This window comes from Melozone crissalis, unplaced genomic scaffold, assembly GCF_028551555.1.
Source record: "Melozone crissalis strain CALT ecotype California unplaced genomic scaffold, PUWL_Pcris_2 ptg000021l_1, whole genome shotgun sequence".
Taxonomy (NCBI): Eukaryota; Metazoa; Chordata; class Aves; order Passeriformes; family Passerellidae; genus Melozone; species Melozone crissalis.
This window is the reverse complement of record NW_026535799.1, coordinates 6224001-6230000: the sequence shown is the minus strand read 5'-3', so window position 1 is coordinate 6230000 and position 6000 is coordinate 6224001. Positions and strand designations below refer to the sequence as shown.

General features: G+C 55.8%; 1 pseudogene; it reads right to left on the bottom strand.

Moving 5' to 3' along the window:
* LOC128937702 (28S ribosomal RNA) overlaps positions 1 to 5838 on the bottom strand; it is an 8054-nt pseudogene extending 2216 nt beyond the window's left edge.
* Between the last annotated feature and the right edge of the window lie 162 nt (positions 5839 to 6000).

Genomic DNA, 6000 nt, shown 5'->3' with positions numbered 1-6000 from the left:
GCGAACGACCAATCCGATGAAGCCAATCCATGAGCTTCTCTGATAGTCTAGGATCTGCAAAGCCAGTCCAGGGGTCAACCCATGTGCTGACGTACCTTTCTGAGCTCCCTGAGTCGATCATGTTAGGGAGGGATCCGTTAATCACCCACGTGGGACAATCATTGATAGTATATGAGTCCCTTGTCGGCTTGATGTAAAAGCCATGACATATTCCCCCCTGCGTACTGAGGCCAGTAAGATTGCAAAAGGCCTCCAAAATTTTGATGTTATGACACATGCCTTCCCAAGAGTCACTCAGCAGCACCAAGTCATCGGCAAATGCCATGGCCGTAAATTTCCAGCCCTCATGATGGAAAACCTCACCTTCATTCTCGAGTTTATATAGAAGGTGGTGCATCGCTAAAATTGAGCAGCAAAGGTGACATGGGGTCGCCTTGCTTGACACCTGAGCGAATGTATATGGGGTCTGTCCTTTCTCTTCCCATGGAAATGCACGTCTCAACATCCCGATACATTTCCCTCACCAACTCTATCATGTGTGGATCCACCCCTTGCTGGACCAGACCCTCAAATACGTGCTGATGACAGATGGTGTCAAATGCCTTAGCAATGTCCACGAACACAACCCCCAGATGTTTATGCTCTCACTTAGCTGTTCCACCACAAGCTGTAACAACTTGAGGTTTTCAGCACAACCTGATGTGCAAATAAAACCTCGTTGCCGGGGGTTGATGGGACATGCTTTGGACAGCCTCACAGTAGCGATCCTGGAAAACAGCCTAATCACCACTGAACCAATAGTGATAGGCCTCCAGTAATTGATATGACCAAGCTTCTCTGCATCCGAAGACTTGGGTATCAAGACTGTCCTGCAGTCCCGCAGCGCATCTGGAACAGTACTGGTGATAAGCCAGAGGTTGAAGATCTCAGTCAACCGGGAAAATTATTGCAAAAGGATTATTGCCTTTTGCAATAATCTGACCCAAAGTGATCCCGTCTGGCCCAGGAGCGGAGGTTTTACACATCTCTCTCATGTTCTTATCAATCTCTTTTCCAGTAATTAGGGCCTCGAATGTGGTGTTAGCCGCCTCCTTATATGGAGGGAAATTCAGTAGGCCACCAAATATATCAGATGTATCCCACCTTCTTTAAAGTGATCGTGGAGAACACTTGATGGTAATTGGCACTGAGAGGCTTCCGTGCTGTCCAGGATGACGCATGAGGCGCCTTCTATGTAAATCATACAGCAGTTGGAACCTCAAGAATTATCCCCTCTTAATAGCTCTTTTGCATGTCCAATTTGATGGAGTTTTTGATGCTTTTTGGCCACGGGAGGCCTGCGTCTTTTGACCCTTGATAGATTTAGTTTGGCTAGGCACACCCAGAATACCAAGAAACTCCTTATAAACATCCTTCACCACCCGACCTAGATCTTGCCCATCAAGAACTTTCTTGAAGGCTTCCCGATACATGGTCAATTTGCCAAACGATAATCACGCTTTGATGACTTTCTGGAATTGGAGCTTTAACTGTCCCTCCTTGGGCAACTTAGCAGACCTGGCAGGATGTTCAATTCCAGTGGCACCTACTAGTCCTTCATGACCTTTCACGGAGGGACGCCTTTTATCACTAATCTGCTTTGCCATTTTAGTTGGAATATGCTCTGCTATAAGTTGGTTGATATTCCGCTTACTGGCAAACTCGTCCACCAATTGTACCGGAAGAGCCTCTTTCTTCCTCCCCAGTCCATACCCGTTTGTGGGCCCCTCAGGCCAATGACTCTTTGGGATGAGAAGCAGCAATCTGCTCCACATTTCGCACAAGAGGATGTCTTATTCTCTTGTGCAGACCCAGGCCAATCTTAGTAGCGAACCCACGTTGGCATACCTCACAGACCCATTCCCCAGTGGGAGCCACACACACCACCCCCTTGCAGCGCGGGATGTGACAGGAGATACTGTGGCATTTTAGATTTTGTTTACCACATTTTGAACACCTGAAAATGATCTTTCTCTGCCCGTGTGCCCTTTTGAGATGGTCAATCAGCCCCAACATCCAAGTAAACCAGGTCTCACAACAAGGACAAGATGGTTGTTTGTCAGGCATGGACACGACAGGTGTTCTTGGCGTTATACCATCACCTTCAGACCCGTGAGGAGCCTCGGGTGTTTTGGGCTCTTTACTACCTCCCACTGTGCTCTCAGCCTCAGGTGTTTTGGGCTCTTCGGTACCTCCCACTGCACTGTCAGCCTCATCCTGGGCCATCCCCATAGGGGAGATCTCATAGGGCTCAGGGAGTTGCCCCAAACCCTACCAAACATCCACATGATGTACACCATCTTCTTTAACAATTTTGGAGTTAAAAAACTCCAAACTTGCAAGATCGAATCCCTCTTCCCTGGGCACAGAGGGCATAGATGGTAATTTGGCATCAATGACCCTTAGATCTAATGGGTCAGTCTGAGTGGTAGTCGAGATATAACGCAAAGCCATTTTGTCAGTCCGGTAAGCAATAAAGTGACAAGTCCAAGTGAGGGTAGAAGCATATAGTAGCTGACCCTCTCTCAAACTACCAACTGTGTCAACAACAGCCCGTGGACAAGGCTCTGTGCAACAGCGAACTAACTGTGCCAACCTTTTTGTTTCAGCGATTCGTGACACTATTGTTGGGTGGTGAGTCCAACAATAGGGAGGGCTGATATGCGCCCTCTCCCACACTGGGGCAGAAGTCGACTCAGTTACCACGAGGGTATCCGGCAGGACCACGAGGAGGTGTGACTTCCACGGCTATGCCCAGTTAGTAAATATAGTTACTCCCGCCGTTTACCCGCCCTTCATTGAATTTCTTCACTTTGACATTCAGAGCACTGGGCAGAAATCACATTGCGTCAACACCCGCCTCGGGCCTTCACAATGCTTTGTTTTAATTAAGCAGTCGGATTCCCCTGGTCCGCACCAGTTCAAAGCCGGCTGCTAGGCACCGACTGAGGCGGGGCACTGGCCCAGGGACCCTCCCCCGGGGACCCTCCCCCGCACAAACTGCTCAGCCGACACCGGCTGCGCGCACGCTGGCCGCACACCGCGGGAACCCCATTGGCGGGAACCGCTGGGGCGGTGGTGCGCAACGATGACGGCTGCCACTGGGGCACTGGCCGCGGCAAGGTGGAGGGCGGGCGGAGCGGGGGGCGGGTGGCGCCCGCCACAGCCGGGGCGATCCACAGGAAGGACCCGGTGTGTGTCCAGAGTCGCCACCGTGCGCGCGCATGCCCCAGCGCCCGGGCGGGCCACGCGGAGCGCACTCACCCGCGCGCGGCACCTCGTCCAGCTGCGGCACGCACCCAGCCCCGCTTCGCGCCCCAGTCCGACCAACCCAGCCCTTAGAGCCAATCCTTATCCCAAAGTTACGGATCCGGCTCGCCGACTTCCCTTACCTACATTGTTCCAACATGCCAGAGGCTGCTCACCTTGGAGACCTGCTGTGGTATGGGTACAACCCGGCACGAGACTTACACCCTCTCCCCTGGATTTTCACGGGCCAGCGAGAGCTCACCCGATGCCGCCGGAATCGCGACACTTTCCAAGGTGAGGGCCCCTCTCTCGGGACGAATCCATTCCAAGGCGCCCGGCCCTTCACAAAGAAAAGAGAACTCTCCCCGAGGCTCCCACCAGCTTCTCTGGGATCGGTTGCGTCACCGCACTGGGTGCCTCGTGGCGCCCATCTCCACCACTCGGAGGATTCGGGGATCTGAACCCGACTCCCTTTCGATTGGCTGAGGGCAACAAAGGCCATCGCCCGCCCTTTCGGAATGGCACTCACCTTATTGCTTAGGACCGACTGACCCATGTTCAACTGCTGTTCACATGGAACCCTGCTCCACTTCAGCCTTCAAAGCTCTCATTTGAATATTTGCTACTACCACTAAGATCTGCACCTGCAGCAGCTCCACCTGGGCCCACGCCCCAGGCTTCGAGGCGCACCGCAGCGGCCCTCCTACTCGTCACGGCCTAGCCCCCGCGGGCCTCGCACTGCCAGCGACGGCTGAGTATGGGCCCAATGCTCCAGCGCCATCCATTTTCAGGGCTAGTTGATTCGGCAGGTGAGTTGTTACACACTCCTTAGCGGATTCCGACTTCCATGGCCACTGTCCTGCTGTCTAGATCAACCAACACCTTTTCTGGGCTCTGATGAGCGTTGGCATCGGGCGTTCGATTCATCCCACAGCGCCAGTTCTGCTTACCAGAAGTGGCCCACTGAGCACTTGCATTCCACGGCGCGGCTCCACGCCAGTGAACTGGCTCCCTTACCCATTGAAGGTTTGAGAATAGGTTGAGATCGTTTCGGCCCCAAGACCTCTAATCATTCACTTTACTGGGTAAAACTGCCCATTGCCGAGTGCCAGCTATCCTGAGGGAAACTTCGGAGGGAACCAGCTACTAGATGGCTTGATTAGTCTTTTGCCCCTAGACCCAGGTCGGACGACCGAATTGCATGTCAGGACTGCTACGGACCTCAACCAGAGTTTCCTCTGGCTTTGTCCTGCCCAGGCATAGTTCACCATCTTTCGGGTCCTAGCATGGACGCTCACGCTCCACCTCCCCAGCCCCGCGAGGGGGCGGCGGGCGAGACGGTCCAGTGGTGCGCCCGGGGCTGCCAGGCGCGACACGCGCCCCGGGATCCCACCTCAGCCAGCGCGGGCCGGCCCTCACCTTCATTGCGCCGCGGGCTTTCGACAATGGTCCCTGACTCGCGCACATGCTAGACTCCTTGGTCCGTGTTTCAAGATGGGTCAAATGGGTAGCCGACATCGCTGCGGACCCCGGGTGCCCCAGCGCGGCCCGTGAGCCTGGCCTGGCAGCGCCGCGCGGTCAGGGTGCACTGAGGACAGTCCACCCTGGTTGACAGCAGTGCCGGAGACTGGCAGGCCCAGCCCCCACACACCTGCGTGAAACGCCGTGCTGCGAGGATGCCACTTCTTCCCCCCCCATGAGAGGCGGGGAAATGATGCCCCCCACCACGGTGCCACTGATGTGGGGGGAGGAGGGCACAGTGGCAGTCCTTTCCCTCGGCCCCGGGATTGGGCGAGACCTGCTGCCCGAGGGCTGTAATACCCGCCGCTGCTCGCGCAGCACTGGACCACCTGCCCGTCGGACCACCTGCCCGCCGGAGGCCTTCCCAGTCAACATGGAGCCGGTCATGGCGCACCATCGCAGAGGAAATGTGCCCGGACAGTGCCAGCTGCCGGCTGGGCGGCAGTTCCCGGACCAGCCTGCACCCCCCAGCCTGCCTCCGCAGGCAGGGTTCGCCCAGGGCATGGAAGGGAGGCGGAGGCGAGGTTCCACTGAACCCGTGCCTGCCACAACTCGCCGGGTTGAATCCTCCAGGCGGACCGTGCGGGCCCCACCCGTTTACCTCTTAACGGTTTCACGCCCTCTTGAACTCTCTCTTCAAAGTTCTTTTCAACTTTCCCTTACGGTACTTGTTGGCTATTGGTCTCGTGCCAGTATTTAGCCTTAGATGGAGTTTACCACCCGCTTTGGGCTGCACTCCAAAGCAACCCGACCCTGAGAAGTCCCGGGCCCAGCATGCCGGGGGCCACTACCGGCCTCACACCGTCCACGGACTGCAGCCTCGATCACAAGGACTTGGGTCCCCTGAGAGCGCCGCCAGGGATTGGGACTTCTGTACGCCACATGTCCCACACCCCATTGCGGGGCAGGGATTCGGCGCTGGGCTTTTCCTGCTTCGCTCGCCATTACTGAGAGAATCCTCATTAGTTTCTTTTCCTTGGCTGACTTACAAGCTAAATTCAGCGACTTGCCACGTCTGATCTGAGGTCGCAAGGCCAAAGCTTGGCCGCACCTCCTGGCCCATGCAGCTCCTAAAGAAGCAGCATGCCAACAGGCCAACAGCCAGCCAGCTTCTCCCACCTACCAGCCTCACCTTCCTCCCCACTGGCGCACTCGCACCAGGGGAAAACAAAGCCAGAGGGAGAGAAGCGG